At 41.6% G+C, this 11,433-nt stretch overlaps 1 protein-coding gene across 1 annotated transcript in view; it reads right to left on the bottom strand.

Moving 5' to 3' along the window:
• si:dkey-178k16.1 (band 4.1-like protein 1) overlaps positions 1–8,614 on the bottom strand; it is a 49,347-nt gene extending 40,733 nt beyond the window's left edge. Inside the window, exon 1 of the mRNA XM_048240894.1 lies at positions 8,451–8,614. The gene's annotated coding sequence lies outside the window, so the exon portion shown is untranslated. The remainder of the gene's footprint in view (positions 1–8,450) is intronic.
• Between the last annotated feature and the right edge of the window lie 2,819 nt (positions 8,615–11,433).

Here is an 11,433-nt window from a genome sequence, read left to right as displayed (position 1 = left end):
TTTGTTTTGAAAAGTGCTATACTGTATAAATAAAGATTATTATTATTATTATTATTATTATCTACATCAGGGACTGCTGTGAGAAGAACTTGACCCAAAAGCATGACCATACAACGGACGCTACAACGGACTGGCTCCTGTTCATGAATTTATGAGCTCTCAGTTTAGTTAAAAAATCACAGGAATTACAGTGTATGCTGTATTTCATTGTTGCATTGGTGGTCTTGATGAATCTCTTTCAAAGATTCCAAGGTACCTCCCCTCTTCAGGTCCGAGTAGTGGAAAACTGAGTGAGCCCTTTTTTATTGGCTAATGATAAAACTGGCTGACCAACAACTAGGCAGCTTTCCTAAATGTTTGCAGACCAAAAAGCAATGAGCCATACGCACAAATGGCAAGGCCAGATTTACTGCAGCAGGTGACACAACAGGAGCACTAGACAGTGCCATTTGTTTGAAGAGATGAGCGAGAGGCAATCATCATCTATATGTTTCTTTGATGACATGTCCAGATTAGTGAGAGTAGCTACAGGGTATACTAAATATGTATCAGCTCATTAGCATCTGCAAATTCATTGGCCGCTACCTGGAACTTGCTATTCAGAAACACAGTGGCAATGAGCTAGAGATGAATGCCCCAAACACTGTATCTTATTAATATTGCATGGCTCAACGTTGCTCTTTGTTTTGTTTTGTCTTGCTCATCTCTACGCATTTAATAATTTGGTTCAACTATTCTGTGGTGTTTATTTGTGGGTAATAGGCCTATTCATACACAACATATTTTATGACCCCAAAAAGGATGCCATATAATGAGAAAAAAAACGACATATACTCCACCTTAACTGTAAATACACCGGCTCAATCCCTTACTCAGAGGGAAATGTCATGCCGCTGGTGATGCTGGCTATGTTCAGCGAATTGCTGAAGACTTAAGGAGCATAGTGGGAGTCACAGGCAGAGAGAGACACGCGCCTGGCCGGGCTCTCCCTCTGGCACGTCCTCCTCCGTCCTCATCAGTGTGCCTGGCCATGCGCTCACACCTCGCATTTAATTCCAAATCCGATAGCGATGCTGTTTACATCAAATCCATCAACCTGAGCCGGGGCCCGAACGGAGAGATGGAAGCAAGAGCCTGGCCAAGCAGCGACCTTGATTTGGGCCAGATCTGTTTAAAAGTGTCGGCGCCAGCAATCAGAATAGGAGTTTTGCGGAGCAGAGGGAGTTGGGTGTGGAAATTATATAGTCTCATCTCTCCCACTCTCCGGCTCCTCCACCGCTGCTGACAAATCCATCAACCTGGAGCTGGAGTTTGGATGCCACTGAACCGACTCCCATCAGATCTGGCATATCAGGCCCAGCTATCAAAGCCCAAGTGTACCGTAGAGTGAAGTTAGCTGTGGAAACAAAAGGTTTTTGTCTCTGCTGCATAGAAACTTTTTCAACTGCCCCCGACTGTTAGGGTGTATGTTCTGCAGTCTGCAGTCTTTTCTCCACCCACAGTGATGCCACAGCCTCGCCCGATGCCAGATACTACCTCCTCCCAGGTACCACAGCTGCGGCATCCCAACATGCGACTTTTCAAAGTGCTGAGACATCGCTTACATCACCAAAAAAACTGCCCTTGTCTACTGTGCAAATGTTTGACCAGGAAGGTTTCCTACAATCGCTTTAATCCTCATTTTTTTTGTGATCTTTATACAGACTGAAAATGGGTGCCTCTGCGCCATAGTGTCAGGTATACTGAAGACATGAAAGACACACTATTTTAAGCACTGTCATGCTGTCCTTTAAAATTCCTTAGAGGACAGCAAGTAGGTCTTCGAAGGATACACTTGTCATCAATCAAACATAATAGTTCTGTGTTTACACTTACCAGGAATATTCCATTACAGGAAAAGAACAAAATAACAACCCCCAGTACAATTTTGTTCGCTGAGCCTAACCCTGAGATAAAAATCCTGTAGATATCTGCTTCCCTATGAGGATGATGACGTCCAAGGGCATCAGCGTAATTACACAGGACACACGTGACCACTGTTCAAGGCCTAGCCATGAATTTATGGCCCAGTGGAGCGATCTGCCTGTGCCTGAGCATTAAGCAGAAGAAATGTAGAACAAATGATAGGATCCCAGTGCTGATCAATTACCTGCCAAGAGGTTACATTTGCTAATGTAAGACAAAGCTAGCGCATGATCAGCAGGCTTTGTCAGGCCTTGCAGCTAAAGAATGGCTTTGTGTAAGATACACAATATACCAATCTTATCACTAATATATTATATATTATAAGTAGTAATTATGTATATAAGTAGTAATATTATTATATTACTCATAATATTTTTATATTATATTATATTATATTATATTATATTATATTACGCAATTATACACAAATATAATACACAATTATCTCTCCCTATATTTCATTCTCTGAAGTAAATTGTCACCTTTTCTGTCCTGTCAGTGAAGACTGCTGGGGCCACGGCTTAACAGCATCTGTCACAGCAGGGAGAAGAGCTGTCGGGCTCAAGAGATGTGGCATCAGATCACATCAAATCAAGTCAAATGACTTTACTGTCACAGTGCTTGACAGGTCTGAACAGGTGAGTTAAGATCCTGTGTGCAACGTAGCGCAAAGTCATGAGAGGTCGTACAGCATGTACAGCAGGTATAAAATATACACATAATGAACACAAAGCCTGTCCAGACTGCACAATACACATGGTGCACAAGAACACACACTAGCTTTGAAGAGATAAAAACAGCATCTCAGCCATTAGAAATTACAATCCACAATTCTGTCGAAGCTGACAGACTGTTGATATTTTAGCTCAGCAGCCTACAAATGAGACCCTTCTGTGCTCTTGAAGTAGCATGCTGATTGGCTTTAATAGTGTTTGGCTTTGTCTGAGCCACCTTGTTTGTTCCCAATTTACAGAGCCAGAACCGCTCACCGTTATTAGGGTGCATAGTGCATACATAGAACATCTGGAGAACCAAACCAATTCAAAGAGTTTAATTTTAAAAAGCGTATTAGATTAAAATAAACCGATTGCACATTTAAGCATGATCAACAATATTCCCCAATGATTCACCCTTTATATATAGTGTGTCACATTACTGTATATAAACTGAGTATAAAACTTTGAACTGCACTCAGAGGCTGCCGTCAAAAAGAACTCTGTTTAAAAGTCAGAACAATTCGACTGACTCTTGAGAGTGTTGTCTCTGTTGGAGGCATGAAAGACCTCATCTCTTATAGAAGGATCCGGAATCATGCAGAGTTCCCACTGAAGTGACACTGGGGGTATAAGAGAGTTCAGGGAACTAAAATGAGGTCTCCAGGAGAGACAAATGACAAGCTTCATTTTTTTTAAGTGCATGACACCGAGCTCCTTGGAGAGGCACAGTTCTCACTCCCATACAAAGGCTGAAGATGACAACAAAATGAAAGGCGGATGTTCTCCACACAGAAACGAGTACCATCATTGTGAACAAAAGAAAGGCATCCTTTAAAATGTTCCAGTTACCATAGCAACACAAACACGCTCTGTGACAAGTGGATGAGCAAAAAAAAAAACAGAAAGAAAGAAGAGAAAGAAAGATAAAAAAAGAAAATTCTAACAGATAACCCAAGGACATTCTTTGGTAAGCGAAAACAAGTTCTGTGCCACACCTGTGTTTTCCTTCCATTTACTATATGTCCCTTCTCAAATGCACTACCCTGTGCAATTTAATTTTTTAAGATTGTTTTTCCCAAACATAATTTGTTTACTCATTCAATTATTGATTTCACAGGCCATGTAATGTCAGCAGATATGTCAACACCCCTTTATCTAACAGCAAATTGCGTCTCTTTTCATTTCTGGATGGAAAATGTTTACAAAGTGGAGTCAGATTATAGGTTATCCCAGCCTTGGAAAGACACTCTCTCATCATAGAGGAAGCATCCTAGTTTTTAGCGATGCCACAAATCTGAGAGAATGTTCTTGCAGTACAGTGCTGTGGAGCAAGCAGCAGTATCCATACTATTTTAGGGTCAAAGCGCCTACAAGGTACCAGGGTTCGATTCTAACCTGCAGTCATTTGCCAGTTCTACTCCCATCTTTTTCTCCCAATCATCTCTTGTCCAAACTGCCCTAAAAATAAACTTAAAAAATCTAATTTGAGGCAATGAAGCTGAATGTTGTTTCACAGAGAAAGATGGACTAATGTACGTGATTGTGGCTTTTTTTTTAGATTGCTTTTTAGAATTGCCCTGGCAACAGTATTTATTTGTAAGCTACAGTAGATCCAGCAGATCCAGCATCGCTTATGTGGCCCAGCCTGCTTATCCTGTCAATCAAGAGATTGTGATCATGATGAGGTTTGGTCCACACAGGATCTCTAGCACACAATATATCATAGCCTGAGCTGGCTGAAAAAGTCTGCAGCTCAAAACGGTAGAGAAATGTATTAGTGGCTGAGAAATAATTGGAGTACATTTTTAATTGTATGAAACTGTGTGTCAACAGTGTCAATTAAATTGAACAGTAATTTCAATTCAGTTCCGATATTTCAGTTTAAGGGTTAGAATCAGAGATATTTCTGATGCTGTCTAGTGTCTACTCATAAACATTGAAAATATGGTTTAGAGAGTGGGAGCAATATACTTCACTGTGTAGCCTGAAAGGACATTCTTCTAGAATTTCTTGACCATGGCGAACGCATTCGAGCAGGCAAGCGGACATTCTTACTACACCCAAAGCCCACACGCCGGCGGGCCCCCCAACACAAGCGTCCAATGCCAGAAGCTTGGCTAAAGGACCAGGGCTGTAAATGTGTTTACCTATTCACTTGAAGGAGGGCGAAATAAATCTAAATGTCATTTGCTTCCCCTGGCTTTGAGAGGAGTTTAATCTTGTAAAAAGCCCAGGGAGCCGAGGCGGTGAGGTAACTAATAGCCACGGCGAAGGGGCTCGTGCCGCAATTGAAAGACATGGACATTCAGTGAATGGGGCAGGGGGGGGGGTACTGTGCTGAGTCATGAATATATGGCCAATACCCAGCGCGTCACCAAGAATAGAAGCAGAAAAAGGTTGAAGAGTCTCCACTAAATTCTCCCCTTTCATTTATTTTTAATCCAGAACTTGTAGCAGAATGTCACACATGTAAACGCAGCATCAGCTAATGCAGCACAAAGTGCGCTTCTCAAGTGTGCCCTGTCTGGACATGACATTTAGAATGCAGGACACATGTGAGGAGAAGGCAAATCATTCTCCTCATTCAATTCATATTCACAGCACTTCAATCAGGCTCTGCCCAACCCCAGCTAAAGCCTGTGGGCTGGCCATGGGTCAGTGCTGGACACTGACCAACCCTGTGCGACAGCAGACACGGCTATGTCTGGAGGGCGCGAGAGGGAAACTGGCCATGCGTGTGTGTGTGTGGGAGTGATTTGTTTGGGGAAGAGAGGAGAGGATGAGAGCAAGGTATCCGGAGGCTCTCTCTCATTGTGAAGGAGGAAAGGAGAGGTTCTCTGACCTCCTCATCAACACAACCAGGCAGGAACACATCGACACGGAGGAGATGGGGAGTCTATATCAGGTATGTTATTTGACATAACCCCAAAAAGGAAAATGCATAAAGCACCCAAGACCCAAAGACCTGCCCTGACGAAAAAAAGTGAAAATTCACTTGAGCAGATCACCTTTCATGAGCAAAACAAAAACAGACGCAGTCTTTGTTATTGCGCCTGCTTGCTTGCTTGCTACAGACCTGTGAATCATAAGCACCAGACACCTAGCACTCCAACGCACTACTGCGCCCAGATGCAGCCGAGGAAACCCAGGGGACGACTTAAGAGACACAACGTGTTTCTGGTGAGCACAGAGACATACGGAGAGTGGTTACTGAAGAGAGGAAACAGCTGGGGGGGTCTGTTGCTAGTTGTCCATCATAACCACCCTCCTCTGTTCATACAATGATCAAATGACATTCTATAACACTTTTTTTTGCTCTCACCCTTCAAACAGAGAAAATAAATAAAACGTTCATAATTAAAATTAATTAAATCTTGGTAATGCTCACAATAGAGTCAGAGTGAAACCAAAGAGTAGTCAAAGTAACTGATCAAAAACTAAGCTTATGCTCAGTATAACCACCTTGACCATGAAGCTGGTAATTTAAATCAGATATGGATGTAGATTTTTATTCTTATTAGTGTGAGATAGAGTGACTAAGCCTTAGCCTACCTAAACAACTTAGGCTACTATACCTGTGAAACAGGGCAATCATGCTATTAAAAACACCATTCAATGTGTTTGCTAAGCCTGCTTATTCCCTCCAAAGCCCACCACCTTTATCAGTATGATCAGTGAGACTCATGAGCAAATAAGGCTCCCAGGAGCTCCACTACAGGATGCTGTTTTTCACATCCTCGTGATGGGGATAATTATATCAAACTGCACTTACCAATGCCTAGTAAAGGTTTGCTCTTTGCTCTTGCTCTTGTACTGTAGGGGAATGTACTGAAGTAGCCTATGTGAAAGGCACACAGTTGATTGAAAATAAGCATTCAAATTTGTAGAGTAAATGTCTAACAAATTCTGTGTCATATGATGAAACGGCACTGCACTGCAGGTACAACTATAGATCAGAAGGATCCTGGGGGAACTACTGGAATAGTCAATTCCCATTAAACAGCTGAAACGCCCCCCAAAAAAGCCTTTGTTATGCATGACTATCATGCCGACTGTGATTTCAGGTCATCTCTCCACATTTCACAATCCCCAATCTCCTATGCTGAATTAAGCATCCTAAATAGCTTTCCTGCTCAAGAATAAGGGATGGGCGTGCCGTGCACTAATTCAAGCCAATTAGAAGCTGAAAGACACTTAAACTGAACTAAGCATGTTGAACCTGTGTCCACTTTTTCTACTCCAGTTTACACTTCTTCGACAGTTGCTACCACATCTAATGCAGTGATCCCAGCATTAAGCTGAAAGCAAGCAGTTTCCGTATCACACAAGCACAGCAAGCCAAAGTTACCTCCAACTGATCAGATTCAAGATGAAGATAGGCGTATGAATAAAAGTCCTATCAAGAGCCGGAGGCAAATGATGAAGCACCAAATAATTAAAAGTGCTAGAAGCAAGACTCATGAAGCAGGCAATTAGGTACAGTATCCTTGTTTGGAGAGGGGTGCATTAAAACCAGAGACACACATCATCACAACACTGGATAGGCCAATAACATACACAAATAGTCAACAGGTATCCATAAAGGAAACATGCAGTACAACTCCAAGTAATTCACTTGCATAGTCTACTCTATAGGCTACAAGAGGATATTGAAGCGGACCTACAGTAGTAGTATGCATATTCTGCTAAATTCCTTCTGTTGCTGTATAGCTTTGAGACTCATTAAATTCCCTGACTTTCTCAATAAATGTATTCTTTCCAAAACAATTGTATGAATAGTAATGTATCCAATTATTTTCAGTAGCCTCAACCTATGTACTAAACATCATTAAAAAAATCATATTGTCCATCTGAGCATCCTCAGCCAGTATACTATACAGCTACTTAAGCACAGCACTTTGCAAATAGGCTCCTGTGCTTTGTGTATGCATCGCTGCCCCGCTGAACCACACCCCGTATCTCTCATTAAAGGATACTGCCCACTTTCTGTGTCTAGTCATCAGTCAGCCCGGTCTCTCGCTGAGACAGGCTAGAGGTATACTGTAACAACGGTAATGCTGGTCAGTAAAGGGTTGGAGAGAGCAGGCGGGGACGTCAGTAGCATCGACTCAGATCTATAGCCTATAGGCTAGGCCTTATGCGTCCACCATGTCTATATGGCTACGCCCGACAGCAATCTAAATGCCCTGTGCCATTTATGTGATTCATTGGGCTGTATGATTCACCTGCGCAGACACAAAAGTACAACCTAAGTTGGCTTAAGTTAGTTGCCTGCAATGCCCACTTAAAAAAAAAAAACATTCGTTTTCCTCGCGCTCATTCAGGTAAAACTAACTGCACCTTCAGCATCACCTCACGATCCAAAAGAAGGCTTTGATTACTTACCTGCGGGGGTGTGTAGGTTAAGGTGGTGCTAGCCACAACGGGATACAACAAAGCCATATTAAACAGCGTTCTGTATCGTTGTCCACCTTTGTTGCTCTTTTACATCACCGCTACTTTGCTCTTGTTACAGAGCCCGAGTCCTTGGCACGTAACCGGCAAATCGGTGCGTGAGCTATAGCCTAAGCTAGTCTGCACACACAAAAACGAAAATGCATATAAAAGGTGCACACTAAAATGTTTGCTATATAGGAGTCATCAGCCCAGTTATCGATAGCCTGCAATATAGCTGCGGTTTACCGACGGTAGCCTAATTGCAAGCCCGCACCTGCAAATGGTACAGTATAGCTCGCTTGGAATATAGCCTTCACAACAAAAGAAGAATACCTGTCTTTCCAGGTCTGTCAGTCAGTTTCCCTTCCAGATATTCAGCATGGATGATGCTGGCATGTAGTGTCCCGGTGTCCGGCACTGCCACCGCCCTCTTGTCTCTTTTTGCCGTCAAGGAAAATTGTCCGAGAGATGGAGGATGAGCGGGCGGAGCAGAGAGGAATAACAGACGGCGTAAGTCGGGAGCGGCGCTGGAGGGGCGTTTACGTTTTCAGGGGAACTCCCTGGTTTAAGGATAATGCTTGACAACAAGCATTTCTTGAACAACTAAGTTCAACTTTATTTATCTGCGGAATAATGCGGAGTAGCCTAATGCTTATATTTATCTGTGGAATAATGTTATTATTATTATAGGCCTACAATTATTATTATTATTATTATTATTATTATTATTATTATTATTATTATTATTATTATTATTAACCTTAGTCAACTATAAACATAAATGGTACAAAAGGTTAGACTCACATGACTAATGGGAGTGGGCACTAAAACAATTGTCTCAACCCACAGAAACCTACAGCTGAGAGCCATACATAACCTAGGCTACTGAATTATGTCTTCTCCTATCAGAGATGAACATGAATCATTCACAGTTTGACTAGACTCCAAATCTACCTAATGTGCTGAATGGCACATAATGGCCACTAAGAAGGCCCCATTAACAAATGTTCGAATGCATTTTGTCATCTCATAACCACAGCTGCAAAAAGTTAATGGAGGGGTGTACCTGTGGACTTATAACAACAGTGATTTTGATTCATAAGTTATTGACAAAATCATGCTAATTAGCATTCTTAATTCCACACAAAAATAAGTGTGTCTCTTTGTGATATACCATGTGATGGTTATTGAATTGACATTCCCCATCATCATGGTGTCAAATCTGAATAATGGAAGACTGCAGGCTATGTCCTTTCACAATGTTTATCAGAAAATGAAACTAATTATTCTCCTCCCCTACTCTCACTCATCCTCCAATGGACGATATCTAATGCAATACATACAAACAGATCGATTTTCCAATATCCTCTCTAACGTTACATCCATCGATTATAAGTATTAGCCTGCATAATCACCAGAATTTAAGTTAGGAAAATAGACCCAAGTGGATCACAAATCAATGGCTCAGGGGCACCAGTGTTGTTACAGATACAGAAAGGTGAACAGAAAAATCATTCTGAGAAATAAATATTACATCATTCTGGATCCATAAAGGATGCTGGGATCTAAGATGGTGGGTTTTATCATACATAATTGGTTCACTCTCTGTCATTACAGCGTTCACATGTCAGATCACTGCACACTGCACACTGCACTAGATATCCCTTGAAATGATGACCAGAATAATGATCAGAATATGTCTTGAATGCAACTGAGACAACACCAGTGGCTGTTAACTGTTTTGATCTGTTTTTACAGGTTATGCCCACTGGGTGGCACAAATGAGCCATATTTATGGGAATACCTGAACTTCTAATAAAATATCATACCCATGTCACAGTGGTAGGACAAATGCAACAAAATAAAATGGATTTGGAATTCCTTTCATTTATGGTTATGGTTACACATTTAGCACTCGACTAACAAAGATATACATAGGATGATAAGTGCAAGATCATAGAGACAAGACTTCAAATTATTGTGTAACCTTTTAAAAAAGATAGGATAAGATATTCAACAAAATGCATTCTCTAAGTCATGTTAGGAAATAAGGGGGGGGGGGGGGATTAGGGTTTGGTTCATGATGTGTGTGATTTGATCACCAGAAGGTTCACATACACATAGCAGTGTGTGTGTGTGTGTGTTTATGTATGTGTTGTGCATCAAGACATGTCTGTCATCTTAATAGCACAAGAGGGGCTTTAGAATGTCAGACACTAATCTCTTCTCAGCCCAGCTGGTGGGAAACATTTCTATACTGAATGTTAAGATATTCATGCTATATCATATATGATTTAGAACATATAGCAATGGTGTTTCACTAAAGCCAAAGCTATACATCTCCCTCCCTACAAGACAAAGGCAGGACAATCTAGAAAGCAGCTGACTCAGGTCCTCTTGTCCAGTTGTGTTTGATTAACGAAAAGGTTTGAATAAGACCAGTAATCCTTTCCCTCCTTGATCCTCTCTTACTGCCATTGACAGTCCACAGGAGAGAGCTTGAGTTCGCTTGAGTTTGATTAACGACATGATTTCAAGGACAAATTTGTGGGCCTCGGCGGGAGCAGTGGAGAGACATCTCTCCCTCGTCGGCTGTCTAATCTGGCAGGTGCTGGGAAAGCTATAAGGTCTTGTCCCCCTTCCAAACAGCTAATATGCAGTGCAGAGAGCGACCGATCGCTAACGCACCTAAGAGAATGTGAAGAGTTCATCCAAGTGAAACTAAGCCAAAGTGTCACTATAAGTATATTTGCTCAGCTTTATTAGGCTCCTTCATACCATACATATAGTTTCCACAGCTCAAGCTTTCAGAGGAAGCAAAATGAGAGACATGGAGTACAGAGATGCAGGGATAAGATCTGGGAGAGATAAACCAGGAAGATTGATGTTCTCTCCTCTCTTTGGCCTGCTGTCACTTTTAATGAGTTAGCCTACTGTATAGGGGAGATCACCAGGAATTATGTCTCCTATGGGGGTTCTCCGACAACAAAGTGCCTGTGACTACGAGGGCCAGCAAGAGAACTACTGTGATATCAATATGGATATCAGCTTATATCTCACATCCCAAAACCAAAACACATGTGCTTAATGACGCCAAACATGTGCATTAAATAAAAAATGCATTGTTGACGAATAAGCATATACCAAAAGGACTACCATTCTAAACATTCACCACATGCAGTGAACATCATTTCAGACGGAGACAGAGATCCCATGCAATGTTTAATTAATCCAATAATCATAAATATTACAGTGTTTTCGTATTCAAGTATTTACATGACAGATTGGCCTAAGGTTGTGTGCCGAGACATACATT

The sequence above is a fragment of the Alosa alosa genome, chromosome 4, assembly GCF_017589495.1.
Source record: "Alosa alosa isolate M-15738 ecotype Scorff River chromosome 4, AALO_Geno_1.1, whole genome shotgun sequence".
Taxonomy (NCBI): Eukaryota; Metazoa; Chordata; class Actinopteri; order Clupeiformes; family Clupeidae; genus Alosa; species Alosa alosa.
Note: the sequence above shows the minus strand (reverse complement) of the source record. Positions and strands in the feature narration are given on the sequence as shown.